Source organism: Lolium perenne, chromosome 4, assembly GCF_019359855.2.
Source record: "Lolium perenne isolate Kyuss_39 chromosome 4, Kyuss_2.0, whole genome shotgun sequence".
NCBI lineage: Eukaryota > Viridiplantae > Streptophyta > Magnoliopsida > Poales > Poaceae > Lolium > Lolium perenne.
Genome location: NC_067247.2, coordinates 131,590,962 through 131,605,342, shown reverse-complemented (window position 1 = coordinate 131,605,342; position 14,381 = coordinate 131,590,962). Strand labels below are relative to the sequence as shown.

General features: G+C 44.2%; 1 long non-coding RNA gene across 1 annotated transcript; it reads right to left on the bottom strand.

The window, feature by feature from the left end:
• Window positions 1-6,633: 6,633 nt before the first annotated feature.
• On the bottom strand, window positions 6,634-7,471 carry LOC139830912 (uncharacterized). Its single transcript, XR_011744428.1, has 3 exons — window positions 7,135-7,471; window positions 6,822-7,053; window positions 6,634-6,727 (listed from the first exon to the last, which is right to left on the bottom strand). It is a non-coding gene; the product is annotated as an uncharacterized lncRNA (long non-coding RNA).
• Window positions 7,472-14,381: the final 6,910 nt, after the last annotated feature.

The following is a 14,381-nucleotide window of genomic DNA, read 5'->3' as shown; positions in this document are numbered from 1 at the left end:
GAGCGAGGTTCATCTACCGCCACCTCCCGCGATTACGAGAGGACAATCGACACCAGCTAAGAATAGCGGCAGCACCGCACCACCACCCTATGTTGATCCTAACTCCAACGGAGCAGTGTTGATGATTCGAAGGGAAGGCCGTCCAATAGAGCTCAAAAAGTAATCTCACGACAGGTGTTTATGGCAGAGAAAATGCCTCCACCAACAGTTGAGTACCTTAATTGGTCGAGGACAAGATATCGGCTTCACAATAGCAGATCATCCGCAACAAGTTCCTCGACCAGGGCAGTCGGCACTTATTCGCCAGCGATTATCGCAGGATTTGATGTCTCTCGAGTGTTCATAGACGGCGGCAGCAGCTTGAACCTCATGTATGCGGATACATTGAGGAAGATGAACATATCCTTAGCAAATTTGAAACCAACGAGACACAAGATTCCACGGCATCACACCAGAGAAACCAAGTTATCCATTGGGAAAAATCAATCTCGATGTTCAATTTGGGACCCGAGAAAATTATAGAATCGAGAAGCTCGAATTTGAAGTCGTGGATTTTCCATCACAATACCACGCTCTGTTGGGACGACCAGCATATGCTAGATTTATGGCAGTACCACACTATACATACCTGTTGTGGAGGTTGCCCGGACCAAGAGGACCAATCACGAGTCAAGGGAAGCTTTGCCTTAGCCGATAAGTGCGACAAGGATTTTCACAAAGTTGGCAGAAACTTTTGGGATGCAAGCCGAGTACTTGGCATCAAAAAGCATGACTGATTACGACGTCTTGCGCAGACGCTGGAAGGGCAAATAAAGAATCAACTTTCAACACAGAGAAAAATTCTAAGGAGGTGCGATTCACCCGACAGATCCAAAAAAGACGACATCTATCGCAAACGATATGGATATCGCATAGGAAAGCGCGCTCGTCAAGTTCCTCCGTGAGAACTGGAACATCTGTGCATGGTGTCCAGCTGACATGCCAGAGTACCCAGGGAACTTGCCGAGCACCACCTAAATTTGGATCCAACAAATAAACCAATCGGACAACCTTTGCGGCGTTTTTCGGAACTAAACCGCAAAGCCATGCTTTCAGAAATAAATCGACTCGAAGAAGCTGGTTTTATCGAGAGAAATATCTACACGAAGCCACATGGGTAGCTAACCCGGTGATGGTGCCGAAGAAAAACACGACAGTCCTTCGCATGTGCGTCGACTTTACGTGTCTCAATAAACATTGTCCTAAGGATCACTTTCCCCTCCCAAGGATCGATCAAATTTGCGACTCGACGGCGGGGTGCGAACGTCTGTCCTTCTTGATGCATACTCTGGTTATAACCAGATCAGATTAAAAGAAGATGATGAAGCCAAGACAGCGTTTATTACACCTTATGGCGTGTTTTGCTACAAGACAATGCCCTTTGGTCTAAAAAATGCGGGAGCAACATATCAGAGGATGATGCAGAAGTGTTTAGCAACACAGATCGGGAAAAACGTGCAAGTATACATCGATGATGTCGTCATAACATCAAAAAAGGGGACAACGTTGATCGAGGATCTCAAAGAAACTTTTGACAACCTCGACAAATTCTGCCTCAAACTGAACCCGACGAAGTGTTCTTTTGGCGTCCCAGCAGGAGAACTTCTGGGGTTTCTAGTTTCGGCAAGAGGGATTGAAGCAAATCCCGACAAAATACAAGCCATAGTAACAATGAGAAAGCCAACAAAGTTGAAAGAAATACAGCAGCTAATCAAGCGAGTCGCAGCTTTGAGCAGGTTCGTCGCCAGGTTAGGAGAAAAAGCGTTACCATTTTATGCGCTGATAAAACAAGGAGATAAATTCCAGTGGAACGAAGAGGCCGACAGAGCTTTCGAGGATCTGAAGCGAAAAATCTCGACACCACCAATCCTGGTGGCTCCAAAGGAAAAGGAACCTCTCCTGCTATATATTGCAGCCACGCCCCAAGTGGTTAGCACGGTATTAGTTGTCGAAAGAGAAGAAGAAGGGAAAATCCATGGAGTGCAGCGGCCAGTATACTTCGTGAGCGAAGTCTTGTCACCTTCAAAACAAAGGTACCCTCAGTACCAAAAACTAGCATATGGAGTGTTCACGACAGCACGAAAATTGCGCCACTATTTTTCGGCACACCCGATCATAGTGGTCAATGAAGCTCCCTTATCAAATATACTGAATAACCCAGAAGCTACGGGTCGTGTCTCCCTTTGGGGAATAGAACTTTCCCCTCGGGACATCACGTATGAAAAAAGAAAAGCAATAAAGTCGCAAATACTGCCGGACTTCATCGCAGAATGGATGGAGTTGCAAAATACAGGACCTCCAGATTTATCGAGAACTTGGACCATGAACTTTGATGGGTCCAAGAGACTAGAAGGAGCTGGCGCAGGAGTAGTACTCATATCACCTGAAGGCGACAAATTAAAGTACGTCCTCCGGATGACGTTCCTTAACGCATCTAACAATGAAGCAGAATATGAGGCTCTCATACACGGGATGAAGATGGCAAAAGCCTGTGGAGCAACTCGATTAAAAATCTTTGGCGACTCACAGTTGGTGGCTCAGCAAGTTATGAACCAATGTGATGCAATCAATGATAGCATGATGGCATACAAGGAGGTGTACAACGAGCTTGAGAAGTTATTCGATGGATGCGAAGTAAATCATATTAGCAGGTTGAGCAATGACGAAGCCGACGTTCTTGCAAACATCGGGTCACAGTGCCTTCCAATCCCGCCAGGTGTATTCTGGGAAGAGATAACAGAGAGATCCACTAAGCCAACAAAGTCAAAAAAGAAGGAGAAGAAACCCTCGGGGGCTGCCAAGGAAAAGCAAGAGGACGAAGAAGAAGATCAGGACTTGGTCATGGTGATACAGATACCGTGGATGCAGCCGTACATATCATACATCATGAGGAAAGAAATACCCGATGATCCAGTTGAAGCAAGGCGAGTAATTCGACGCTCCAAAGCTTTTACGGTGGTCAAGGGAGAATTGTATAAGCGAAGTATTTCAGGCGTCTTGCAAAGGTGCGTTACACCCGAAGAAGGAAGAATAATCCTGAAGGATGTACACGAAGGAATATGTGGCCACCACGCAAGTAGTCGAGCTATCGCAGCCAAGGTTTTTCGGGCAGGATTCTACTGGTTGACAGCAATCGAGGACGCCAAGGACATAGTAAGAACTTGCGACGCATGTCAAAGGTTCGCCGCAAAACCTCACTCTCCAAAGCGAGCTAGCACCAATACCATTGTCTTGGCCCTTTGCTCAATGGGGACTTGATATGGTGGGTAAGTTACACAAATCCTGGCCAGGAGGAAAGGAATACATGCTAGTAGCTGTCGATAAGTTTACAAAGTGGATAGAAGCGAAGCCGATAAATTCACCAGATGGAGCATCCGCAGTAAAATTTGTAAAAGGCCTCGTCTTCAGATTTGGAGTGCCCCACAAAGATCGTCACGGACAACGGCAGCAACTTCACATCCCATGAATTCAAAGATTATTGCGAAGAAGTGGGTATTAAGCTGAACTTTGCGTCGCTTGCACATCCTCAAACCAATGGGCAAGTCGAGAAAGCCAATGGCATCATCTGCAATGGTATCAAGAAGCGCTTGTTAGGACCACTGGAAAAAGCTCGACATACCTGGCCGTAAGAACTACCAAGCGTGTTGTGGAGCATCCGAACAACACCAAACACAGCAACGCAGGAAACTCCGTTTTTTCTGGTTCATGGAGCAGAGGCAGTACTACCAATCGAGATAGAGCACAACTCTCCACGTGTCGCTGAATATGATGAAGAAACGTCGAGAAGAGTGCTAGAAGACGACGTCGACGCACTTGATGAAGCTCGAGATGAAGTATTATCTCGGGTAACCAAATATCAACCGGACTTGAAGAATTACCACGGTCGACGTTTGCGGCCAAGATCTTTTCAGGTGGGAGACCTAGTTCTTCGGCTCACGCAAAAAAGTCATGAAAACTCGAGTCACCATGGCTTGGCCCTTACATTGTCACGGAAGTAATTGGAGGAGGAGCATACAGAATAAAGGACAAGAAGACAGGGGTGGAGGAGCCAAACCCCTGGAACGTGGCGCAACTTAGGCGTTTTTTACGCCTAGAGTCAAAATATAGTCTTTGTAAAGCTTCAATGTACTGAAACGCCCGCGAGTTTTCAGACGCACTCTTTTCCTTTTTCGGGGCACCGAGTGGGGCCGGAGAAGGTTTTTAATGAGGCGGGCTCGCGGTGCTGCAATATAATAAAGATAGTGACAATATAACTTTTCTTCTTTATCGACATGACCAAAGTCTTCGCTCCGACGAATTTCAATATAGTTCATCGACAAAAGGAAAAACTTGCCTTGGTATTCAAATACCTCGTGAGTCAACAAAAATACAAAATAGTGCTCAATAAAAAGCTTGGGGGCTCATATTCGCCTTAAATATATAAATGCCTTGGTTCAAAACCTCGCAAGTATACAAATATAGTAAAGAGTCACCGAAACACTCGGGAGCTAAACAAACAGAGAAATATAATGATTGCTTTACAATATAGTCATGGATTACAAAGAAGAAATATCTACAAGAAGAAACTAACTAGTCTTGATTCAATATGTCATCAAGAGTAACCCTGTTTTCCTCAGGAGCAGCACCAAGAAAATCGGCATAATGGCCATCGGCAAAAAAGTCGGCATCCATCCGAAGTAGGTCCTCAATCATTTCTTCGGCTATAGGCGTAACCTTCGTGTTAATCCTGTCAACACCAACTCTCCGCCGTTTTACTTTTTGGTGAACCTTCTCGACAACCTGGGTAAGGTCAAGCTTCGAGTGGCAGATTTGGAGCATGATAAGAGCAAATCTGGCGCCAGCTACTAGTTGAGCTTTGACAAAATCATGGATACTGCGAGCATCCTTGAACCTTTCCATCAATTCAGGAAGAGTTTTTGGTTGGACGTTGCGAGGAAACATGGAGTTGTAAACCATGGACAAGGTCTTGGTACAGAAGTCGAGGAAATCGCGAGTTTGAGAGGCGCGATCTTGAAATCTGACAATTTGGCGGGTCCTTTCCGGGGTAGCCCAAAACAAAGAACCATGGTCCAAGGAGAGATTAACAAGGAGGGTTGTCCTAGCATTCACCCTTTCTTCCTCGGCAGCAGCATCAGTAAAGGCACCTATCAAAACAAAAAAGCGGAAACCTTCAAAGAAACAATAGTATGCAGATAAAGGATATCAGCGGATGAAACAGGCATACCCGACATATCTGCACTGGCTTCATTCATTAATTCGAGCATGAAATTTTCTCGAATAGTCGCCTTTTCAGCCTCGGAAGCAGCAATTTCCTTAGCAGCTACGGCCTCGCGAGCTTGTTGAAGAGCAATTTTTTCGGCTTCAGATGACTTACGAGATTGCTCCATCATCACAAGTGTTTGCTTCTTCGCATACTGAAGTTGTTGCCGAAGTTCATCCAGTTCTTGCGACAAGGTATCATCGACAGGAGCGGTATCACCAAAAGCTTTCCTCGCGCGGGAAGAAGAAGGCGAAACATTGGAAGGAGCAGAAGATGGAGTATAGTTATCAAATATCAACTGAAAAATAAACAAGACAACATCAAATAACAAGCAAAGATAGAAGTCTTCATTAATCTCTTGGAATAATTACAAGGGCATTACAGTGGAGTTAAGAAAGTACGTGTCGCCAAATGACTACTTTGGCGACAGAAGCAAAAGAAACAGAAAGAAAAACAGAGGCATGCAACTAGACCTCCGGCCTCGAGGAGCTAGGAGTTGAAGCTGGCTTGATCCCCAGATACGCCAAGATCTTCTTCGTGTTGGGCTTGGCCGCCTTGATCAGCGACCTCCATCTTGACTGCTCTATCTGACTGGTGTCGCCAACCTTCATCCAATCAAGCGTCTGTTGGCTGTCAGCAACCAGGGCAACAGTACTCTCGACAGCAACCTTCATATTCTCCTGACGCATCTTCAATCCCAGGTCTTCCGAAGCATTAAACATCTTGGCGAGGTTAAGGAAAGTTGCGGGTTCTTCTTTCTTCGGAAAGAAATAAGGGAACAACGCTGACAATCCTGCATTAGCATTTGCCACGCCTTCACGAATTTCGCGCCCGTGAAACTCCAGAAGAGAAAGTGCGTCAAGGAGAGGATCGTTGACGGGATTATCCGTATCAAAATCCTGGTTTGTTTGGGCTGCCACACGAGACAAGACATCGGTCAAACAACCAAGAAACAGAAGTGCAGTAAAATAAAAGGGATTGATAATATTACTCAGAGTACGTCGACTTTGCGACTTCAAACGCTTGAGGATTCCTTCGTCACGAGAAGCTTGTGCAGCTTTGAGCTCATCCAAGGCAGTTGTCGCATCCTCAAGTTTCTTCTGCAGTTCCTCGACACCAGCAGCTTTCGCCTTAGCTTCATCAGCTTCGACCTTGGCTTTGCTAGCAGCGAGTTCGGCTTTCTTGCGAGCCGCCTCACTTTGCTCAAGTTTTTGAGCCAGTGCGTCGGCGCGTTCGTTAGCCTCTGCAAGTTTCTCTGTCGAGATATGGAAAAAAGAGAGAAGAAAGATCAAAAAATCGCGGCAAGTAACAGGAGTGACAAATTAAGGAAAAACGACAAGTATGAAAGTCGTTACCTTCGGCTCTATTAGCATATTCACGGTACCCAATAAATTGGGAACCGATGCGGAGAAGATCCTTGATCATAGGCTGTTCAACGTGAACACAGTAAGAGAAACATCGGCATAAAAAAAAGAGATGTGAAGAAATAAAATAAAGAAAATATAGATGTCGACAAACTTACATCATCTAGGAGCGGGGGCGACGAACTGCCCAACTGAGGGGCAGGATCAACAATCTTTTCAACCCGTGCCCTTTTTGGTGAAGGGGCACGGGGGCTCGAAGGAGTAGATGTATCAACATTTTGTTGAGGAGGCGACGATTCCTCCCCTTCAACTGGTTTTTCTGAAATTACTAAAGTATGTGACGTGCTCGTTCGAGCAGCCACATCTAAAGTTGGAGTTTCTTCATCATCACTGTGACAAAATAGTGGCAGCATAAAAAGCAAGGCAAAATAAAATTCTTCAAATAAAAAAGGAAAAGAGCAAGGAACCTACGAGCTGATGATACTCTCGATGTATGGATCATAAGCTGCTTTTCGAGGTGCAGGAGCAGTTTCTTCGGGTTTCGAGGTCCCGGAATCTTCGGCATTGCTCCTTTTCCTTTTGCTCTTCGGAGAAACAGCAGGAGGAGGAGATTGTGCTGATGTTGTATCTTCAGAGGCAGCATCCTTCTCAGTAGATCCCGCAGATTTTCGAGAATCTGCGGGTTCATTCACAAAAGAGGGGGTCTCCTGGTTGACATCATCGACAACGGCTCTTTCTTCGACCTCTCCATCCTCAGGAAGAGGAGGAAGGGAAGCCATAGTAGGATGATTCTACAAAGAAATAGTGACAAAAGAGAATAAGTGAGATACCACTGCAAATAAGATGCGAGGAACAGTTCAAAACAAGATAAAACTTCGAGAAGACAAAATACCTCGGGAAGAGGATTGGAAGCACTGTATGGTTCCACTCGACAGGAGGAGGGAATAGGATCCTTCTTGCCTAATCGAGAAATTCTTCGAACCAATTTTTCCAAGTCCTTTACGGAAAGATCACTGGAGATTCTGTTGGCGTCATTTTCACTGTAATACGTCCAAAGGGGATTTTTGCGAGCCTGAAGAGGCTGCACTCTAATCCTAAGGAAGTAGGCGATAATTTGAACACCAGATAGCTCTTTGCCTCGAGTGTTTTGAAGATGACGGATACGAGCCATGAGCGCCTCTGTTGCTTTTTCTCTTCTTCGAAGCTTCGGCATCCCAGAACGGCGACGCTGAATCCTGGCACTTCCGTCAAAAGGAACTATGTTGTGCTCCACGTAATTGGCGCTTTCTTCGTGGATGTAGAGCCACTTTTTGCGCCATCCTTGGACAGAATCAGGAAACTTGACGTCGAAATAATCGACATCAGTCCGAACACAGATAACAACGCCACCTATGTTATAAGTGACGTTGTGGGAGCCATTACGGCGGAGGCAGAAAATGCGCTTCCACGAGCCCAATTGGGAGTGATTCCGAGGAAGCATTCGCAAAGTGTGATAAAAATAGAAATGTGAAGGATGGAATTGGGAGTCAACTGGTGCAGTTGAATCCCATAAACAAAAAGAAGGCCGCGGAGGAAATCGTGGATTGGGGTTGAAAGGCCGCGGATCAGGTGATCAACAAAACTAACCCGATACTCCATTGGAGGCTTGGGGTAGCTTTCTTCGCTAGGAAAGCGGATGGCGTCCTCCTTCGTCATGAGGCCGAGCCTCTTCAGCGTGTTGATGTCTTGATTGGAGATTTTGGATCTCTCCCACTCAAGATCCTCGGCGGCCATCTTGGATTCCGGCGTCTTGTGGCGAGTCGAGACGCGTGCGCGGTGGCATCAACGGCAAGGCGAGCAATGTATGTGCGTACGGAAGATTGGAGAGAGTTGGGCGCAGGGAAGTTTTGCGAAGAGGAACAGGTGAGCGGCGCAAGCGAGGGATGAGCGAAGGTTGAAGAAGGGTTTATATAAGATTCGGGTGAAGCAGTCTGCCGTTGGATGAAGAAATCGTGTGGTGAGGATGGATCTTCTAGACACAAGGGCAAAAGAGTATTTTTACTGAAATAGGCGTTACCGTACGTGCGCCAGGAAAAGCGGAGGACGTGTGTCCACTACTTGCACGACGTGTCAACGTAGTCGAAGCAATGGACCCACAGGGCAGAAAAATCACGACTATTCGAGGAGGATGAAGTAAATTTGATTAAGGGAAGTATGTCGACAAGAAAAACGGCGACAGAAAGAATTATTCAATACCTCGGGAACCTTTGGTCAAATACAAGTTTTTGCCCAAATGCTCGGGGGCTACTTGAGAAAAAGTAAATTTTCGAGTATGATAAATATAGAAATTGCGGGAGCCTACAACCAAGCACAAGTCCTTGGCTGTAGCCTCGGGGGCTACTCCCATCGAGAACGCTGTTCGCGCACCCGAGAGATAAAAAAAAAGAGAGAAGAAGAAAGAGATCATATTGGGAAGTAATGAAAATATAGCGACAAGGTGGACTAAAATGTTGAGCCTACAACCAAGCACAAGTTCTTGGTTGTAGCCTCGAAACTACTCCCATCGGGAACGCTGTTCGCGTGCCCGATGAAATTAACAAAAATAGAAAAACAAGAGAGTATATTTCGAGTTATAATTAACTCTACATATACTCCCATCGGGAGAACAATATAAGTCATATATGACTCGATAAAATGTGCCATTCCAACAGCCGGAAAAGCACTCGACAATATATTCTCAGAACGCCGAAGTTGCGATCAATTTCTGAATGCCGCAAATTTGCGAAGGTAAGACCCCAGATCCGTTCTGCTGGGCGTGGCATCGCCAAAGACTGCGCTCTGCTACTTTTATCCGTATCAACAGATACGAAGAAAAATCCTAACGGACGCGTTAGGTACCCGATAAATTTGACTGGGACTCGACAGAATGGTAAGACCTTAAGCGGCACCTGTCGACGTTTACACCAGTATCCCGAGATCATGTCCGGGGACGTGATTTTGAAGTAGGTTTTTGCGGATTGCCACTAGAGCAGTTAACTAGTACCTGATCCGTCAGATGAACTAGCCCCAATTACCAGTATCCCTGTACAATATAGAATTTTATGTGAAGAAATATAAAAGGTTAAAGCTTTCGAGTAAAAATAAACAATGGAGATTTTCCCTGACTCTACGATTCAAGCAAAATCTCGGGGGCTACTGACATAGGCATCCCAAATGGGCCTGCCGAAGATGGTACCCGGGGTTTACTGGAAGCCCAATACCCGAAGAATAAGAAGATTCGGGAGCCCAAGATTTACTAAGGAAAGATATAGTTGTAATAGGAAGTGTTGTTTGTAATCTGGCGGGATGAGTTAGAAACCGTCCCGGACTCTGTAAACTTGTATAGCACGAATCCCTCGGCTTCACCTCATATATAAGGGGGAGTCGAGGGACAAAGAACCAATCGAATCATTGTCTGCAAACCCTAGTTTTCATAGTCGTCGAGTACTTTTTCGGCTGAAACCTTCGAGATCTACTTACCCTCTACTTCTAACTAAACCCTAGCCTACAATCCATAGGCATTGACAAGTTAATCCCTTCGTGGAGCTTGTGAAGTGGTTGTGGAGCTTGCCATCTCCGGAGCGGAGGAAAAGCTAACCATAAGGAAAGGGCCATTATCCTTCGTGGGTGTGGTTCGGAGAATAGGGTGAGCCTTCGTGGCGCGGGGAATCCTTCGTGGGACCTCCACTCCTCCAAACGTGACGTACCTTGTTGCAAAGCAAGGGAACACGGGAATACATCCTCGTCTCCGCGTGCCTCGGTTATTTCTATACCCGAGCTCTCTTTCCTTGTGATAGCCATCGTGCTTGAAGTATATATATATATATCTTGCTATCACTTGTGCTACATATATCTTGTGCCTATCTTGCTTAGCTCTAGTTGCTATTGTTACACTTAGTTGAGCTTAGCATATTTAGGGTTTGTGCTTGTAAACTAAACGATAGTTTAATTCCGCATTCTTACAAGACAAAATCCGCAAGAGTTTGTAATTGCCTATTCACCCCCCCCCCCTCTAGGCGACATCTCGATCTTTCACATTGTGTTCCTAAGAAAGGAGGAATGACTGTTGTGCCTAATGATAATGATGAGCTCATACCTCAAAGAGTAGTTGTAGGGTATAGATATAGAATGTGCATTGATTATCGAAAAGTTAATAAGGTTACTAAGAAAGATCATTACCCTTTGCCTTTTATTGATCAAATGTTGGAAAGGTTGTCTAAAAATACTCATTTTTGCTTTCTTGATGGTTATTCTGGGTTTTCACAAATTGCTGTTAAAACTAAGGATCAAGAGAAAACCACTTTCACTTGTCCCTATGGAACTTATGCTTATAGACGTATGCCTTTTGGTTTATGTAATGCTCCTGCTACTTTTCAAAGATGCATGTCTGCTATTTTTCATGGCTTTTGCGAGAATATTGTGGAGGTATTCATGGATGATTTTTCTGTCTATGGAAATTCTATTGATAATTGCTTGCGAAACCTCGATAAAGTTTTGCAGAGATGTGAAGAAACTAACCTTGTTCTTAATTGGGAGAAATGCCACTTTATGGTTAATGAGGAATTGTATTGGGACATAAAATTTCCGAGAGAGGTATTGAAGTTGATAGAGCTAAAGTTGAAGCAATTGAGAAGATGCCCTATCCTAGGGATGTTAAAGGTATTCGTAGTGTTCTTGGTCACGCTGGGTTTTATAGGAGGTTTATTAAAGACTTCTCCAAAATTTCAAAGCCTCTTACTAATCTTCTTCAAAAAGATGTACCTTTTGTTTTTGATGATGATTGTAAGGAAGCTTTTGAAACTCTAAAGAAAGCCTTAACAACTGCTCCTATAGTCGAACCTCCTGATTGGAACTTACCTTTTGAAATTATGTGTGATGCTAGTGATTTTGCTGTAGGCGCTGTTCTTGGACAGCGAGTAGATAAAAAATTGAATGTTATTCATTATGCTAGTAAAACTCTTGATGCTGCTCAAAGAAATTATGCTACTACTGAAAAAGAATTGTTAGCTGTAGTCTTTGCCTGTGATAAGTTTAGATCTTATATTGTTGATTCAAAAGTTACTATTCATACTGATCATGCTGCAATCAGATACCTTATGCAAAAGAAAGATGCTAAGCCAAGGCTTATTAGATGGGTACTTCTGTTGCAAGAATTTGATTTACATATTGTAGATAGGAAAGGTGTTGATAATCCTGTTGCTGATAATTTGTCTAGATTGGAAAATATTGCTTATGATCCTGTTCCTGTTAATGATAGTTTTCCAAATGAACAATTGGCTGTAATAAAGGTGAGCTCGCGAGACAGTCCTTGGTATGCTGATTATGCTAACTTTATTGTCTCCAAGTATTTGCCTCCAACCTTTTCAGCCCAGCAAAGGAGGAAATTCTTTTACGACTTGAGGCATTATTTCTGGGATGACCCACACTTATATAAAGAAGGAGTGGATGGTATTCTGCGAAGATGTGTTCCCGAATATGAACAGCAAGAGATATTGAGTAAATGTCATGGTAGTGCTTATGGAGGACATCACGCCGGAGATAGAACCGCACAAAAGGTTCTACAATCAGGTTTTTATTGGCCAACTCTCTTCAAAGATGCAAGGAAGTTTATTTTATCTTGCGATGAATGTCAAAGGGTTGGTAATATCTCCAGACGCAATGAAATGCCTATGAATTATACTCTTGTTATTGAACCGTTTGATTGTTGGGGATTTGACTTCATGGGACCTTTTCCCTCTTCAGAAGGTAACACTCATATACTTGTTGCTGTTGATTATGTTACTAAATGGGTGGAAGCCATACCTACAAAAAGTGCTGATGGTGAGACCTCTTTAAGAATGCTTTTAGATATTATTTTTCCTCGATTTGGAGTTCCTAGATATATTACGACTGATGGAGGTTCTCATTTTATTCATGGTGGTTTTAGGAAAACTCTTGCTAAATATGGTATTAATCATAGAATTGCTTCCGCTTATCATCCTCAGACTAGTGGGCAAGTAGAACTATCAAATAGAGAAATTAAATCTATCTTGCAAAAGACTGTTAATAAAACTAGAAAGAATTGGGCTAGTAAATGGTTCCCATGGGTATGTCACCTTATAAAATGGTCTATGGAAAAGCTTGTCATTTACCTTTAGAACTAGAGCACAAAGCTTATTGGGTTGTAAGAGAATTAAATAAAGATCCTAAACTAGCCGGTAAGAAGAGGTTGCTACAATTAAGTTCTCTAGATGAATGGAGAGTGAAGCTTATGAAAATGCTAAACTCTTTAAAGAGAAAGTTAAGAAATGGCATGATAGAAGGATTATCAAAAGAGAATTTAATATTGGGGATAAAGTCCTATTGTATCGGTCTCATCTCAGATTCTTTGCAGGGAAATTACTCTCGAAATGGGAAGGACCATATGTCGTTGAGGAGGTGTATCGTTCAGGAGCAATTAAAATTAGCTCTCTCCAAGGCAATGCCACACAAGTGGTGAATGGACAAAAACTCAAGCATTATATCTCAGGTGATTCTTATAATGAAGATGTTGATGTTATTCGAGTGGAAACACCGGAGGATTTCATCAAAGGTCAAATTGACAGTCCGCCAGAACTCGACTTTGAATAGGTAACAGTACTGGTAATAAAAGTTCGCGATTTACTTTCCGAACAATATTTTTTGCTATTTTTGGAATATATGAGAAATTACGAGATCGAAACGGAGTGGAGGAGACGCATGAGGGCGTGCCCCCATAGGCCGGCACGGGCCCCAGCCTGGCCGCGCCGCCCTATGAGCTGGCCGCCTCGTCGCCCCTCTCCGACTCTGGTTCGACCTGGTACTTTCCTTTTGTCGTGAAAATTCCTGCTATATAATCCCCCGGACCCCTGGAGGTCCGTATATCGTTTTCTCGACGTGTTTTATTTCGAGCTGTTTCTGCCAGGATCTGTTTTCAATCTAGAAGCACCATGGTCTCCAAGAACAAGGGCAAGGGGCTTCCGGATGAGGATATTCAAGATCCCGAGTGGGAACAGGTGGACGAGAGCGTCAAGGAAGAAGATGAAGAAGAAGTGGAGGAAGACTCGCGCGCATACCCGCGTGCTACCATCGCAAGCATCGAGGTGGTGAATAACCCTCTTAGTGCAAAGATGAGCACAAGAATTCACACCGGAGGAAGGGTTCCACGTCATTACCTAGCTCCAAAGACATCTTCTTCAGGCACTTACCACCCCTTCCGCAATCTAATTTACAATAGTCAAATTGAAAGGACTCCCAAGGCAGCATTGCCTAGCAATTGGGATATAGATCGTTCTAACACTGCAGGAATGATGAAGCCTGAGGTTGAAGAGTGGGGAAATAACTCCAAGATTTGGGACTCGCCGTCGGACATACTTCTTAACCGCGTCGAGCACAATTCGGAGATGATCCGCAACCTCATGTACAAGATTGATGAGCTTCAGGAGCTTGTTGAGAATCTTGTCAAGAATTCATCACCACCATCGCCGAAGGAGTAACTCATCATCGGTAATTGGCATCCCTTTGGTTTGTTCCAAGCTTGGGGGAGTGCCGCGGTATCACATCATCACTATCTTTTACTTTTTACTATCAAGTAGTGTCATATCATGAATAGGAAAGTTATCATATAAGATGGGTTGCAGTGTGGAAGTATCTCTCCTTTAGTTGGTTGTCTATGTATCCCTAGGTGTGAGTTATCGTTATGG